Consider the following 18,168-nt stretch of genomic DNA (forward strand, 5'->3'; position numbering starts at 1 on the left):
CAGTTCTGGACCCGCATCGAGACGGTGATTGAGGCTGAAGGCGGTTACATTGAATAGATGTCAGCTCTACTGCATAATCAAGTTACCTGAATTGATTTTTTTCAATAAAAGTTTTAAAATAAAGCTGTAGTGTAGTTTTCTTTATGGCGACATTTTTATCGTTCCACCCTGGATAATACAACTTTTTATCTATTTTTTTTTTTTTTATCTTTATTTATTTTTATTTTTATATATTTACACAGGAATCATTTCGGTTCTCATACACGCCCCAAAGCTAAAATGTCCTTTTATTTTTGTTACTGTCATAACATCAACGAACGCAACACATAAAGCATAAACTTGGATATATATGACTTGGAGGCGCGAAATGACGTCACCAAAAGTTATCCCTTGTTTGTTATTCTTAAAATAGTGTTAAGCGCGTAATTCATTAATCTGTATAAATAAAAGAGTAGATGTATGCGTGTGTCTCTGTAAAAATATTTAACCGATAAACTTTTAAGCTACTGGTCACATATAAGACTGAAATTATTAGAAAATAGTAATCAGCAGGGCTATGACAACAGCATATTCTTTTCATTGTTTTGACTCTCGAGTATATATCCGACACAGTTAGACACAGAGTTAATCAACCGAGACCTACATCACTCTATATAAAAGCGTATAAGATATCAACAGATACACACTCGAGAGTAAAAAAACTGAAAAGAATATGCTGTTGTCATGGCCCTAGTAATCATACAACAACGATGTTTTATAATGTGTAAAATCTTTGTTTGGACGAATATATAACGCGTACAGAAATATGTCGGCAAGTTGAAATGAACATTTTGCATTTCAACTTGCCGCCATATTTTTATTACTTTTGTGCATGCGTAAATTCATTCATAGCTTGAAGTGGTTGAATTTTAAATCTTTCTTATCTATATATTGATAGTTCAAACGGTAGGGAATGTGACTGTAACGCTAAATGCTTTGGCTTTTATTCTAACTGATGATACCTAAGTCATTTTATTTAATCATTCGAAATCAGTACTATATATTAGGTACAATATAATATTCAATAGAAAATTGGCTTCACAATAACAAATACGAAATCTGCATGAATTAAAATATAATTAAGTGTATTTTACAACCGGGTAAGGCTGAGCACTCCTGGCTAATATATTATATAAAAGAAGAGTTGTCTATGTCTATGTGTGTTTGTATGTCCAGCTAAAAGTTTTAAAATAACTACAAAACAAATACCCATAAAGTTGGTATATCTTGATCAACATTGCCCTGGATAAATAATATCTAAATTTAAAAAAAAACTTACTCATTCTCTTAGTGTCCACTTGGCTGAGTTTCATCAGGGGTGATGGAGAAAGAGAGATAGAGGTAGAGAAATAAAAGTTTTAATAGAAATATATTACACTTTTGCTCTGGGCAATGCCGGTAATTCTATTAGTCTTCTATGATATAAAGGACAGTTTTCTGTGTGTGTGTGTGTGTGTGTGTGTGTGTGTGTGTATGTATGTATGTGTGTGTGTGTGTGTGTGTGTGTGTGTGTGTGTGTGTGTGTGTGTGTGTGTGTGTGTTCGTACGTCCAGTTAAAAGTAAAAATCGGCACAACAAATACCCAAAACCTTGGTATTTTCTTGATTGGCGTTGCCCTGCAAGAATAATATCTAAAATTTAGCAAAAAATAAATAAATAAATAAATAATAATAATAATAATAATAATAATAATAATAATAATAATAATAATAATAATAATAACAAAATAAATTCTTTTACTTGGCACAAATTTCGTTAAAAGAAGTAAGTGTTGATTTTCCAGCCAGCTTATGTATTAGCTAAACTAACTTTGATTTTAATCAAGGAGTTAATTCATTAGATATTTAAACTCTCCAGTAGGTATTCAAGCTCTTTCCGGTAGGCATGCAAGCTCTCTCGTAGGCATTCAAGCTCTTTCAGGTAGGCATTCAAGCTCTCTTCAGTAGGCATTCAAGCTCTCTCCAGTAGGCATTCAAGCTCTCTCCAGTAGGCATTCAAGCTCTCTCCAGTAGGCATTCAAGCTCTCTCCAATAAGCATTCAAGCTCTTTCCGTTAAGCATTCAAGCTCTCTTGCAGACATTTAAACTCTCCAATAGATATTCAAGCTCTTTCCAGTAGGTATTCAGGCTCTCTCCAATCAAGCTCTTTCTGTTAGGCATTCAAGCTCTCTCGTAGACATTTAAACTCTCCAGTAGGTATTCAAGCTCTTTCCAGTAGGTATTCAAGCTCTCTATAATAAGCATTCAAGCTCTTTCCGGTAGGCATGCAAGCTCTCTCGTAGGCATTCAAGCTCTCCAGTAGGGATTCAAGCTCTCTCCAGTAGGCACTCAAGTTCTATGAATATCTTACACTTTTGCTCTGGGCAATGCCGGGTAACCCTACTAGTAAACTATAAATCCTGTTCCTCATTGTTTTCGCCTATGATATAAGGTTTCATGTCAATTCCGCAGACAGCCAATAGATTAGCGATTCGCTTATCTATATATCGTTAACTTGGCTACGGCTTGTCAAAGAGCTGGGATTTGACGGAGAGAACGGACGGACCACTTTTAAACTTACTGACACAGCACAGTGAGGAAAAAAAGGTAAGTTATTATTATTATTATTATTATTATTATTATTATTATTATTATTATTATTATTATTTACTCACTAGGAGTAGTCACACAGGCCATCATCAAAGATTTCTTTTTGAGAAATTGTCGTGTTCTCTTGAGTCTGAGTGACAACAAGTCTCCCAAAATTTCCAGTTACACTCCATCTCTTTCAATAACCTTTGCGGATGAATTTGCGTTATCGCAACAGCTACTTACTATTAATTTCTCGTTGGCGGCGATAATTGGTCTTCACTGGAAGTTGAGTGGCAATAAGCCTCCCCAAGGTTCCAGTCCTCTTTCCACTCATTCAGCAAAGATCTGGCTAGTGCTTTCTCTCCTCGGTCTTTCCATCCTCCTTAACCCTCCTTGATTATTTGGTGTGGTGTCAGTTTATGGTGACATACGCACAAGGAAAAAAAAAACAAAAAAAAAACGGAACACCTGGCGCTTCTCAAAAATGGTCAAGGACTCCTGTTCAATATTTTTCTAACTCCTGAACACTACAAAGTCATTAGAAAGTAACTCCCTATTGTTTTATTGGGGTAACGGTCACTGCTTATCCAGGCCTAAAAGACACTCGAGGATAAAATTTAATGAGGGTCAGGTGGCCGGTGAGATAACACTGTGATGTTCGGTAATGATGGAAAACTTGTGTAGAGTTTGATTAGAAGTGCTTGTAATTTTCAAACAGAAACGAATATGAGAAAGTGTATGTCAAACATGCGACCCGTAAGCTGTATACGGACCGTTGCAAGCTTATTTGCAGCTCGCACAAACAGTAGCTTTGGAAAAGGCGGTGAGGGGGGGATGTCAAAATACAAGGTGAGTCGAAAAAGTAGTGAGAATTTCTTATTTATTCTCGCTTTACGATTAAAAAATTTTTTTCACGTACAGATTCTTTTTTTTTTTTTTTTAGCTATCATTATTTTTACTATCAAAGAAGTTATAGGCAGTTACAGTATGAAAACTCAAGAGGGATTTACAATAATTAATTTGTATTGTTCGGATTCAACGGACTACTGTTCTCATCTTGAGTGTCATTTTCACGATGTTTCGGTCGATGTAACCTCCGACCTTCTTCATGTCTATCTTGTCAACTCAGGAATGTTTCTGTCGAACTCTGGAATTTGGACAGAATTTCAAACGAAACCCTTTATTTACTTCACGGCAATAGCATGCTTTTGTTCTATCAGCCATGACTGGATAGAGGACCTAAGTAATTCGCAATTGTATTTTTCAGTTGCCCAAACTGAGAATTGAACCTTCAACCTTCAGGTGAATATCACTTTTACAATTGATTTTTTTCAAGTACTCTAAACACTGCGTCAGGGGTTCTTGCAAATTTCGTCCAAATTTTCGAGTTCGACAGAAACATTCCTGAAGAAGGTCAGAGGTTACATCGACTGAAACATTGTGAAAATGACACTGAAGATGAGAAGAGTAGTTATATGAATCCAAATAATTGGAATAACCAATCTTCATCTCAAAAATTCAGAAACACTATAATCCGTGTCAAAACTTTTCAGAGAACTAAGTTGACTGATTATCACTTGTCATTTCTGATAAAACTCGGAACTGAGAGAAATTACAATCTGACATACGAAAATTTGTTGATAACAAGAGGTATCAAGCCTCGGGACAAAACATGGAAAGTGTTTTAATACTTGTCCATTTTGAATTATTGTATTCAGATAAAACAACCATTGAATTAAAATTTCCGTGATATTGAAACAAAGAACACACTTGCTAATTTCTTTATAATTTTTTGTTAAACTACAAATACGTTTCTACTTGTATTCTCGAATACAACCTAACTATTGAGTGTTTCTAAGTAAAAAAAAAAATAAAAATATTCTGAAATAATTTTTATTAAACGACTTCAGTTATAATTGTAGGAGTGTGGTCCTTATGGCAGCAAAAACCAACTCCTATAACCCTTGCAGGACACCAAGGTTGGCATGCCTCATCTACACCATAGAGTATGTACTCAATGGATGCAAAAACTAATCAGCCAATTTGCTATAAATTGTGTGTGTGTGTGTGTGTGTGTGTGTGTGTGTTATGATGATGATGATGATGATGATGATGATGATGATGATGATGAAGAAGTAGTAGTAGTAGTAGTAGTAGTAGTAGTAGTAGTAGTAGTAGTAGTAGTAGTATTGTGAAGCAAGTGTGTAACCATATGCTGGACTATGGTCACTGGCAAAGGCCAGCATCTATGATTTCTGACCAGGAGTGAAGGGATTCCAGGAGATTGAGAAGGGAAGCATTTAGAGCCGGACCTTTATGGGAGAGACAGTCATTCACAGTTCGACGTTAAAGGAAGAAGTGCGTTTTTTTTGTGTGTTTTTTTTTTAGGACTAGTGATCAGTTTGACCAGTCTGCCTCTCCGGGCAAATGTGGTTCTTAGGGTTCTTAGTGTGTTGATTGGACTTCAGTTATAATTGTAGGAGTGTGTCTCTTATGACAAAACTGTGTGGGACTCTGAGGTTGACATGCCTGATGTATTGGATGATGTGTTATTAAGAATTCAATATGGATGCCAGCATTTGCACCAGCTTTCCAAAGAGCTTAGGAGCTGCATTAACTGATTTCATAAAGGACTGTTTTGTTTTTGTTTTTTTTGTTTTTTGTTTTTTTAAGTCTTTTTGACTTCCGGTTTCTGCTCCACAGAACAAGAAAGATACGGTCTTTTCTGATAATTGATTATCTTCCTCTCAGGTAACATGAATTCCCCCTCCCCCCTTTTATCATGTTAAAAATTGCTTTCTTGTCTACTTGACCATGTCTAATTATCTAGTCTAATGGACAGTATAAACCAGAAGTCAAAAATAGCAGACAATCTTGACTATAACTTGACTATAATGAGTCAATAAAGTAAAAAAAGACTCGGGGATAAAGGTTAATGAGATGGTCAAATTGAAAATTGGAAACTACAATTTCCCTTTCCCTTTGTCAGAAACATCATTGATGGACACGTTTTTTGTTTTACTTTATATAGTCACCACTCATCAAGTCCCGGAAACTACTCAAGGATAAGGGTTACCGTAATGGAAATTTGATAATGATTTATTTTAGAGGATGGCTCTTCAAGAACCTGTTCATGTTGGACTTGAAAACTACCATGTCATAGTAAGCCGGGAAGCAGCTCCATGGTATTGTGTTCCACAGACGAGCAGCTCTAGGATAAAAATAACTCTGCCCATCGAATTTTCACTTCGATTTGATTTAGGCACAGATAGAGGGTAAGGGATAACGCTGATAGTTGTTGTAACTAGTCAAGTGTTTGCCGTGTAAAACTTAGCGGGAGGAGGTAATTACAGAGTGAAGCTCAGTCGAGCTTGTTGTTTTCTAAATTGGTTGTTATTTTTTTTTATTTTCAATTCCCTTTTAGTATTCATCATCATTCAACTAGTAAAACTGTATGTCTTTTTAGAAAATAATTCTGACTAGAAAATTATCGGGGAAACCAATAGAATCTTTGGATTCATACGATACGATTATGATGAGTTTACTAAAATGAGTTTGTGGACTTATTTTTATGCTTTCCAGAAGACGTACTAAATTGGGCGACCTGAGCGTTCAGCATAATTTGTGTCTGTACGACCAGGTTTATAGTTAGCATATCACTTCTTAACCATTATATCTGACGTGTTATATATTAGGGGCCCGATGTCAGAAGCCATTAAGTTAGTTAGTGTGGATTTTGACAAGGGTCATATTTAGTGCATGTCATAATAGCCTTAATCTTCAAAACAGAATTGTTTCACCGAGACAGAAGATATAAAGTTGAGGCATGAGATGATGGTCAAACTGTAACAAAGCCACTGACACTGGGAGCAGCAGTAGTCACATAAAGATTTGCAAATGATCAACTCAACTGCGCAAAGTGACGTCACAGCAGAAACAAAAGGGCGGGTGTTCGGAGGAGTGGTATTCGAGACGTTATGAAAGAAGAATGTGTTCGAGACACGTGGGGGACATCAGAGCAGAGACGAAAAGTCACACGTAGCCAGAGAAAGAGAAATAAACTGTTTAAATATTTAGAAAAATAAAGTAGCTAGAAACAAAACAAGTGTGTAATTAGTTACATGGTCTCTCCCTCTACAATTAAATCCTCTCTCTAAATAAAACCTTTGAAATCTCAGCAAAATTTCCATTGTGTTTCATGTACAAGTCGCTTTGTTCATCTAGCTAAACAGATGAAAAAAAAGCACATGTTTGAGGGCCATAGTGACAAAAAGTCACAAGTAACTAGAGAAAGAAAAATAAACTGTTTAAATATTTAGAAAAAAAAATGTGTTGTTGGAAACCAGATACCAGATATAAAGGCTTTTGTTAAAAAAAGAAAAAGTGTGTTAATTTTTAAACTTTTTTCTGTTTTCCTTGTGACAGAGTCTACAACGTATTGGGTCTGTTAAAATGTAACGACACTGTTAAAAAAATGTGTACAATTTTACAAAACGCTGTAGACAAAACAGAGAAGATGAAGAATGATGTCACATTTTTGAGGGAAGAGAAAACTAAGGTTTTCAGATCAGTCGCTCCATGGAAGCCATACAAACGGGACACCACCAATGATGTAGAAACCTATAGTCTAAGACGAATGTTACTTTGATGTCTGTCCGTCTGTGTCACTCATTTTGTTAAACTAGAAAGTAAAGTTAAGAAGTAAACAATGATTTAAGATAACATTAACCTCTCTTTCCTAAGTCCATTCTCTTCAAAATAAACTGCAGAAAACTCGGCAGGTCTCATAATTCAGCAAATGTTACTTTGATGTCTGTCCACCTACATCACGCTTTTCGTTATGTTAGAAAGTTAAATTTAAAAAGTAATCAGATTTACTCCCCAGAGAAAATTCACTCCAAATAAAGCTATTTATGAAATCTCAGCAAATGTTGCCTTACGTTACTTTCTTCATGAAAAGAAGTGGAAAGTGTGTAAACGACCAGCATGTATAAACACTCGCATCTATTTTTTTATTGAAAATATTACACAATGAAACAGAGTCCAAAAAAACACACACAAAAAAAACAATACACCTAGCAAGGCATTACTTTGCTTGAACAGTATTTTTCTCATCAGAAACAAAAACTTTATCAACACACAAAATTTCGATTTTTTTTATTGTTTGGAAAATTTGTAACGGTAGCTTTACTGGGAATCAAATGTCGATTCAAATGTTGATTCAAATGTCGATTCAAATGTCGATTCAAATGTTGATATAGTGGCAGCTGAAAAGGATAGATTTAGCATGACACTATATCTTACAATTAGTGTTGGAACAATTAATCGAAATCGGGAATCACAAAAATCATAACTTTTTGGGGTATCAGAAGCAGCACTGGAATCGGAAAAATTTGTGTGTATTTGTCAGTGCCAAAAACGATTCCTTTAATTATTTTATTTAAAAAAATTTTTCTAAAACAATACCTTCCACTGCTGATAGTAATGATAAAATAATTAAAATGTATCTATTTTAAACTACCAGTAAAGCTAAAATCTATAGATCATTCCCCCCCCCACAAGTGTATTTTTCTGTTTGAGAAAATATTCGCACATTTAACATGTGCATATTCATGGTAATTGGGGAAAAAATAGTAAGTTTATAGTTAGATATTTAGAGATTTATAAAGAATCAGAATCGTGAATTGTATCGGAATCGGGAAAATATTGGAATCGTCCCATCACTACTTACAATATTCAAATTTAAATAATACAATAATCCTCTATCTGTGTATCCGACTTCCTCCCCTGACTCTTTGATGGTTGGGGAAGGTGATCTCGACCGCAGGGCTGAAGCAAACTCCTCCATCAAAGTTCTACTTAGGAATACCAATCTCTTCGCATGTCTGTGACTTGCAAAATCCAGCAACCCCAAGCTCCCATCAACCAGACGTTGAGTATAGACATGTTTACGAACTAGCAGATGCTGCCTGTTCCAAAGAAGCGAGAACAGCAGTTGCGTCAATTCTGCCAAACGGGGGCAGTACTAACAGTCGGTAATAGATCAACGGAAAGACGTAAGTGGAGCATGCCTCCACCTTGCCTTTTAACCTTGGCCTGTACATCCGACCAGTTCTTTTCTAGCTGGAGGCCCAATCTGAACCACACTCCGAGTATGCGAACTGGGCCATTAATCCAACCAAAACTACCTGGCAAGGCAACAGCTCTCTGCCAGGCGGCCAACCTCAGGCCAACGCATTTGCTGAGATTGACCATGGCCCCTGTAACCTTTTCGTACTGTTTAATTGCCTTACTCACCGTCATTATGTCATGAAGGCTTGACACACACACAGTGACATTATCGATATATGCGGTGACCCTGGTTCGCACACCAGGAGGAAGAGCAATACCACATACAGCCAGTCCAGCAAACCCCGTCCTCTATTTGTGTAGGAAAGGCTCTAATGAGAGGACATAAAGCAAGGGCAACAGCAGACACCCCTGATGAACCGACTGAGAGGTAGTGAACGACACCGACCGTATCCCATTTACCTGCACCACTGCCGTCAGCCGAGTATACAGAATAGAGATCCATCTGATGAAGTTCAGACCAAAACCGGCAGCCTCTACTACAGACCCCAAGAAATAATGGTCGACCATATCGAATGCTTTGGATTGATCCATGTTGATCAGCGCAGCTTCAGTGTCATCTTCTAACCCCTCTATGATCGTGAAAATCAAGTGCAGGTTGTTTTGCATTGATCTCCCCTTCACAGCGTAGTTCTGATTCAGTCTGATCAAGTTAGTGATAACGACTTGCAAAGGATTCGCAAGAACTCTGACCAAAATTTTCAAATCTTTAACAGATTCATGGGCATGTAATCATCTAGCTCCCCCCCCCTACACCTGTACTTCTTCTTCAGAAGTGTGATCATGCCTTTGGTAACCTGACCTGGGATGGATTCATGTCAAACCAGTGATTAAGCACACCCGTCAGAATCGGAACAAATATGTAAGGCAGACCTGCTTTAAAGCAGCAACTACCTCACACTCTGCAACCCAACCATCACAGCTAATCACTCAGGCCGCCTCCAGGCGGGACGAGCCAACCAAATAGCTGCCAAACTTCTGGATGCAGAGGCTGGATAAGTGAGTGAAGCGATCTGCAAAATGCACTCGAAACTGCTTGCAAATCTCCTGAGTTGACATTATGGTGTGTCCTACCGGGCTCTGAATCTGATGAATGTAATTATCTGATTTGCGACCGAATGAAGATTTACACTGGCGCATGTCGACGTTCATGGCTTCATTAGACACTCTTTCTAATATAGACCTAACTACCTAACCCTCATATCACTTGCTAGCCAAACGTTTCAGGTCCCCCTAAACTGGATCTATTTCTAGGGAATCCCTCCAGCCACTGCCTGGGCCAGCCTATTATCTAAGCGCTTTTCTGCGTTAGTCCTAGATAAATCGAGGCACTGTCTGTACTACACAAGAAGTCCCTAATGCCACATTTGGCGCTACCCCCCCCCACTACTCCCAGCTACCACTCAAACTAAGTCCTTTATAACACTTCTAGCTTTTCCCAGATTTTGGACATCTCAAGCAACAAGGTGTTCAACTTCCCATACCCAGCTAGCTTGGGATTCCTATCTAAATCCATCCTGGCCACTAGCAGTTTGTGATCAGAATGGTCTAACCAGTAGAATGTGGGACAAGATATGTACTTTATGTTGCCTCATCTAACAACCCATCCGGGTAGGTACTTGAAACAGAAGGCCGGCTAGAGAGCCATGTCCACATCTCCCACCCCGAGTGATCGACACGGAACTTGTTGACAAGGTCACACTGAGTCATCAGGTTAGACAGACTCGTCTCACACCTATCCGACCCTCTCTCACCACCCATCTTATCTATCCAGAGATCAAGGATGGCATTCCAGTCCCCCAGTAACTCTAACCGCTCCAAACCACCAAGAAACACCTCCTACCACTGAAAAAGGAGACATGCTCCCGAACACAATTGGACGCATGAACCAGGACGATCCGGAACCCTTTATTTTTCACAGCAACATCGACCACGAACAGTCTGCCATCAGCGTCCATATGTACAACGTTTACCCCAGCTGACAGAGTGTATTTCACTATCAGAGATACCCCCTTACTATGGCTGTAAAGACAGCAAAATACCCAGACAGCAGCCGATCATCATCAACTGAATCATAGTGAGTCTCTTACATCGCGACCACATCTAGGTTCAGAACCATTAGGTTCTTCGGGATGTAAGTAGCTTTCCTTCAGCACCTCATGCCTCTGGCATTCAAACTACCCAAGTTCAAAGATGCAGCCATTGCAACCAGGCAGTGTCAACCATCGGCTTGAAGTCTACTGGGAATAGGACACTGCAGGAGTGGTTGAGATTGCCTATGAGCAATTTGGATGTAAACCACCTATCTCAAGCCAGTCCACTGACGTCCAGCGGGAAGGTTAACTTAAGGCCCTATAAAATGAGGGGTGGACATAAATCGGAACCCTCCCCTCACATCTATCCGCCAGTTGGTTGAGAGTGTCATGCCCCCTTCTCCACTAACTTTAGGCCTGGTATCACTGCTTTAGCTGCCTCAATCATACTTCAGAGCGCCTTGGTGCACCTGACCCTGGGGTGTCGCACGAACGTTGTTAATAAGGGCACATCTGGAAAATTTGGACTAGTAAGGAGTTGCAACATATGCTGCAGCCCATGCTGCCTTGGTGTGATGGTGGCAGCCACATGAGGATCGACCTCGCATATCTGATCCCCTGAAGGAAGGGGAATTTTTGTATTTTCATCCTTCTGACAAATGAAGCCGAGACAGCTCTCCTGCTGCTCTCAGTCAACAGCCTTTCTTTAAACCGAGAGTGTGCACCAGCTGGGGGATTTTGGTTTAGCAGTGGGTTGGAGTTTTTTGAGGGACTGAACCGAAGAGATGGTTATCTCTACTTGCTACTCAGAGGGTGGAGAATGGGAACCCAGCCTCCTTAGCCTTTTTGTTGTCTTTCGGCGTCTTCTTAGATGATGTTCTTTGGCTCTCTGTCACTACTTCTGCCAGGCCTGAACCGTTGTCCATTCTCTCAGTTGATTCCACTCTCTCCCCTTCAGATTCAGACGATGATGTTAAAGGGACCAAACTCTTTCTCTTCAGACCGTCCTTCTGCAGCTCCTTAGTGGAGGTATTTCTGGTACTGGGCGACCCTGTGGGAATCTGCACCCTTTTTTCATCCAGGGGCTGCACCTTCTTCGCGGGGGTCTTCTTCTTCACCACCTGGCTCCACCCCTACTTTGATGCAACTGGAGGTGTAGATGGTGGTGATGTTGATGTTGTTTATGGTGCAACAGTTTACCCACTTGGAGCAACAAAGGCATTTGGCAGGTTCTTCTTAGGGCATTCCTTGGCTATATGCCTCTGCTGCTGACAGTGCCAACAATGAGGTTTGCTTGCTTTGACGATGATGCTCATCATCCAGGTGTCATACCTGAGCAAAGCCAGGATCTTCTGGAAACCATCCCTGTCCAGTCTCATTTTAATATTGTAGTCCCCTACCATCAAGTTACAAGGACCACGGACTGGGAATATGGCTTTGACGTCCCCATACTGACTCATAACGGCACTAAGCTGTTTCTGATCAACATTTGTTCTCCTTCAGCTTGAGGCGCAAATGCTTCCACTTCAAGTTGGACCTGGACAATAACTTCATGTCACCGCCAGAAGGCAGCATGAGGTCCCGCATGGCATAGCTTCTCTCGCAGATATAGGTGTCAGGTATCTTTAACTCGCCAAGAAGCTGCACCATTGTTTCCTTATTGACCCGCTTAGTGTCGGTGGTGACTGGCAAAACTATTCTTCTCACTAGTCATTCCACCACACGCAGGGCGGCTTTGATTACATTACCGTCAGTTAGCTCCTTGTAAGTGGAATGAAAGAGCAGATGGTAATCTTCAGGTACCAGTTGTGACTGGGGTCCCCAATTTTTTTCCTCTTCCTGTCTTATCGCTGGTCTTCTTAGGAGTCTTCTGACTGGGTGGGATAGGTGTTCCCGATGGCGCGGGTGACAGTGCTGGCCATTCAGCAGGAACTGCCGTCGAGGTTGCCGGTACTTCATCTGATGTTTCACCACCTGCTTTGTTAGCAGCCCCCTTCTTCTTTCTAGACCAAGAATGTCTAGCAATTGCCCGGACTGGTACTGACGGCTTCGAGCCACCGTTGCTATCGCTACTGTAACTTCTATCTTGGTGGTGCCTTACTTCCCAGTCCAGGAGCTTCCAATGCTCTTTAGCAGATTCCTGGAAGCAGGCTTTCTGGCAAGCAGGAGGGCTAACAGTTAAAGTGGACCAGTAGGTGGTTGGATCTACTGACTTAGATCACCTCTACTAACTGGCCTACTTTCACCACTGCTGGGGACAGCAGTGTTCAGGGATGTGGAATATCTGCCTAAGGCGAAGCACTCCAGTGCTGTAGCATCGGGAGCAATGCCCACGGAAAGCACGTGTCTTGTTATATCATTATTATTATTATTAACACTATTATTATTGGTTCACAAGGAGCTTTCACACAGATCATCAAAGATCTCTCCTTGATAACAACCTGTGATGTTTCCTGGAAACTGAGTGGCAACAAGTCTCCGCAGGTTTCCAGTACTCTCCACCTCTCTCGATAACATTTGCAAATGACTTTGCATTATCGCAATGGCCGTTTATCATTGATTACTTACTAGTAGCGACCATTGGTCTTCATTGGAATTTCAGTGGCGATAAGCCTCCCCAAGATGCCAGTTTTCTTCATACTTGTCCAGCGGGAGTCTGGTTAGTGCTCTCTCCTTGGTCTTTTCTTCCTCCTTGACTACTCAGTCTCTTTTTTTTTGGGGGGGGGGGTGATGTAGTAATGGAGGATAGGGTGGCATTAGAGAACTTTATACGATCTGGGTTCCATGTAGTGCTCATGCTACTCTGTAGCAGTTTGTCTTCACCGCGCATGTGGCTCGTGTGTGTGAGTCTCCACATTCAAGAGTTTCCCTTAATATTTCAGCTGTTTTCATTATAGTTATTCGTTATATCTTTCCAGTCATTCCTCTGATTCCAATTTCTCCCATTCTTCTTCTTATTATTATTATTTACTCACAGGGAGTTCTGACACATATGGTATGATCACGTTGATCCACCAGGTTTTGCTAGATCACCAAAGTTAAGTGACATTGAGTCTGGTCAGTATCAGGTGGGTGACTGTTAGGGAATACAAGGTGCTGTATGTAGGAAGATATTGACAAGTTTGCACGAACTGCAAAACCCTAACGTCATTATCTCTCCTAATATACATACATCTGTGTACCTTTAGTGAATTTCAGTCCCCCCCATGAAATTTCCTCCTTTGTAGGAAACTGATTCAACCTACCTAGGGTGGTTGTCGTTTCAGTCAGTACAGTAGTTTTTACCCAAGGCCTTATCAGTGATTTCTCATTGACAATAACAAGTGGTGTTTCCTGGAGCCTGAGTGACAGTAAATCATCCCAGATTTCCAACACTTGAGTCTCTTTCACTGACCTTTGCAAATCATTTTTGCAGTATCACAACAGCCGTTTATCATTGGTTTCTCACTAAAAAAGAAAGTTAGTTTTTCTCTGGAATTTGAGTGCCAATAAATGTAAAGGTCCCAGTGCTCTGTAACATCTTCCAGTGGAGGTCTGGTTGGTGCTCCTCCTCCTCCATGACTCTTAGGAAAACAATGTCGATTGACTCAGCCTGAGTATAATGAAGGATAAAATTCAATAAATGAAGAACGCATTTGCATTTTATTGATTGACGAATCAACAGGAAGAGACTCTAAGACTTTTTCAGGAACACAAAAGATAATTATTGATTAGTTTTAAGAATGGTAAAAAGAAAAAGAAAATTGCTAAAAGATTTAAAGAAAAGTAAAAAAAAAACAAAAACACAAAAGCATTTTTTTTATTTAAATCCAAAATAGACTTTTCTTTCGGCACGTTCATTTCAAAAAGTTTTAAGACAAATTCTTTGGATTCTTTGAGCTATTCTTCCCATCTACAGTGTGGAATCATAAAATTGTCAGTCCAGAAAAGACGACATAATTTCATTTCCGTTTGATGAAAACTGGTTTCCTTTTTTTTGTTGCAGACCATCTACTAGTTGGCTAGTTGTGTACAAATCCCAACAGCAATAGGAGCCGTCTATCATATTTGAAAGTGACACAATTTTCAACAAGCGTGATCGGAAATGCGTCGCTGTAGAACTCATGCTCTCTACTGATCCAAGTTATGACAACAGGACCATTGCCAGCACCCTCAAAATGCGTTGCTGGATTGCCACAAATGACAGAGACGTGCTCAGGGTGATGAAAATAAAGTTTCTGGCAACCGTTATGGTTTTTGGTGTGGTTTCATATGAGGGCCACATCATGCCACCTCACATCTTTGAAGTCGGCTTGAAAGTCAACACCAAAGTGTACATGGATGTGCTGAAGAATGTTGTGATCCCCTGTTGCAATCAGGTGGCCGCTGGCAGACCTTGGGTGTGGCAGCAAGTCTCGCCACCAGTCCACAAGTCCAAATAAACTTAGGCTTGGCTTCAGAAGGAATTCTACGACTGTACCTTTCTCTCACTAGCCCCTCTCTCCCTCCGACCTGAACTACTTCGTTTGGTCATACGTTGAGAACATCACAAACATGACCTCCCACAATACTAAAGCCAGCCTGATCGCGATCATCCACCAAGTATTCACCAAGCTCCCTCCTGCCTGCACTTGTGGAAAAGGCATGTTCCCAGTTCTGGACTCATATTGAGGTGTTGCTTGAGGCTGAAAGTGGCTACATTGAATAGATGTTAGCTCTACTACATAAGGAAGTTACCTGAATTGATTTTTTCAAAAAAATATTTTTTTAAATAAAGCTGTAGTATTGTTTTCTTTAGGACGATACTGTTACCATTCCACCTTGTAAAAATTTATTAGGTTTTAGAACTTTTTGAGATGGGGATTGTTTTGTATTATTTGGATTCTTCGAATCGCCTACATTGGGAATTGAACCTTCAACCTCCAGAAAAGTGTCACATACAACTGAACATTACCTAGTACCTTATTAAAAAAAATTGTTGACAAACTATTAGATAACGCTGAAAAAAAAAAAAAAAGAACTAATCCTGTTCCTGTTGACTCAAAAACAAACAAAAAAATTTTCAACGCCTGAATTTTGTCTGAGACAATGATGAAGAATATATCAGCTTTGCAAGTTATATTTGAGAACTTTTGAGATGAAGATTGATTTGTATTATTTGGATAATTCTGATTACTGTTCTCATGTTATTTTCACAACGTTTAAACCGATGTAACCTCCGACCTTCTTCAGGTTTATTTTGCCAAACTCCGGAATCTTTCTATTGAGCTCGGGAATTTGCAAGGAATTTTGAAAGGAATCCTAATCCTAATCCACAGATATAGTATGCTCTCGTTCTGTCAGCCATGCTACTACTAATATATAAAAGGAACTTTCTGTGTATGTGTGTGCATGTGCATATGCTTGTGCGTGTGTGTGTTTGTTGTGTGCGTGTGTGTATGTGTATGAGTTCATTTCCTATGGACTCGAATCGCTGGGCCGATTTTTATGAAATTTCACACAAAGGTACTTTATGTTTCTGGCAATGTTCTTTGATAGATTTTGTATCAGAATTTCTCTGATAAGTATCGATGATCGATAATCAAAAAAAAATCTGATGAAAGAAGGAACAAGCAATTTTGACCAAAGTTAACACCTTATACGGCCTAACATCACAAATGCATTTGAGAAGTTTTATCACCACACAGGCAGAAAGGTCCGACATATAAAATCAACAGTAGGTTCTTTGATATGACAGGGGTGCATTGAAAATGAATGTTTCTGTTCAGAGCAAATTGCATCATGATACTTTACTTTTGGATTTTAAACTTTAGTTCAAGCCATCTATAATATAAATCTCACCTGTCTGTTTAAATGTATGTATGTATGTATGTATGCCTAAAACTTTCGACAGAGGCAACGGATTTTCATGTTTTGAAGCTGGATCCTTCGGATGACAAATATCGAAAAATTGGCTAAAATCATTAATTCCTTCACCCTTGACTGGACACTTTTCTACAGGGAGGGGTCGCTTTTTGCACTGATACTTTTGAACGTCTCCCCCTCTATTCGATTAAATAGCCTTAATTTAAACCTACGTCACTTCCGATTTGGTGATAGGCGAAACAGCAAAGACGTTACGCACATTCTTTTTCCCCTTTACGGCACGAGTTCAAGCCTGCCTGCTTGCCTACCACCACTTTTTTTTTTTTTTTTGCTCAGCACACACCTTCAACACCCGGGCAACGTTGGGCACCCAGCCCAGGCTAGTTATATATAAAAATAATTTTATAAAATCTACAGTAGGTTCTCTACAGTGCAATGTAGACTATGATGTATTGTGGACTAAGTCGCTATGGGGAGGTGTGTGAAACTTCCTTTTGGGGTACCATGATGAGTTCCCAATTAGATGGGCGACTTTACCGATTTCAATAACAATAAAAATATGGGAGTATGAAACATTCGTAGATCATTATTCAATCCCAGGCAACGTCGGGTTGCTTTGTTAGTTCTAAATAATTTGCAATTGTTTTCTGAGTATCGCTCATAGTGAGGATTGAACCATCAACCTCCAGAAGAGAGTTACTTAGAACTGGATTTCACCGAGTACTTTATTCATTACGTAAGGATCTGAAACATTGGGAAAATAACGCTCAAGGTGAGAACAGTAGTCCAAATAATCCAAATAATATGAACTTTTAATCCTCATCTAAAAAATTCAGAAATAGGATTGATTTTTATTTTTTGGATCTTTCGAACTACTGTTCGCATCTTGGTTTTTTTTTTTTTTTTTTTTTTTTTTCACAAGGTTTCGACTAATTAGTGACTTCCGAACTTCTTCAGGTGCTTCTTCTTGAACTTGGCAACCTTTGCATGAAACTTGAGGAACTTATACCGGATTTCTAACTGAAACTTTTATTTAATCTACAAGGTTAAGTTAGGGGATGAAGGGTGTGCAAAAACTAACACTTCTACCCACTCAAAGCTGACTGAACAAGAAAAATCTACCTTCATGGATAAAATAAAGGTTCAGTTCAAAACATAAAATTCCACTTTTCAAAAATTTTTAACTAATGATTCACCACTTTTCAACGTTAAAAGCCACTCGAGGATAAGGATGAATGAAATGGATAGATTGTCAGTTGAATGATGAAGAGTATTGTGAGAGGATTGCAAATGATGAATTGAATAAATAAATTTATGTATGACAAGCATTTGTTGACACTGGATTGGACGACTGCCATATTGTAGCTTTCAGGGAAACAATTCATTAAGGAGGTGTTCTACAGATGAGAGATTCTTGGAAAGAAACTCTGTTGATAGAAATTGTGTTTGATTTTGGACACACGAAGGAAGAAAAGTTCTTTGTAGTCGTAGTAATAAGACGAGTTCTTGCTGTGAATGTCTTTCTTTAAGAAAAAAATAGAGATTACGTTCTT

At 39.3% G+C, this 18,168-nt stretch overlaps 1 protein-coding gene across 4 annotated transcripts in view; it reads left to right on the top strand.

Moving 5' to 3' along the window:
- The first annotated feature begins 2,491 nt into the window (after window positions 1–2,491).
- The window catches only part of LOC145259799 (pregnancy zone protein-like), a 313,594-nt gene continuing 297,917 nt past the window's right edge, over window positions 2,492–18,168 (top strand). For all 4 annotated transcript variants that reach the window (XM_080117581.1, XM_080117583.1, XM_080117582.1 and 1 more), the window contains exon 1: window positions 2,492–2,624. The gene's annotated coding sequence lies outside the window, so the exon portion shown is untranslated. The remainder of the gene's footprint in view (window positions 2,625–18,168) is intronic.

Source organism: Euprymna scolopes, chromosome 35 (assembly GCF_053919585.1).
Source record: "Euprymna scolopes isolate OS-2025 chromosome 35, ASM5391958v1, whole genome shotgun sequence".
Lineage (NCBI taxonomy): Eukaryota > Metazoa > Mollusca > Cephalopoda > Sepiida > Sepiolidae > Euprymna > Euprymna scolopes.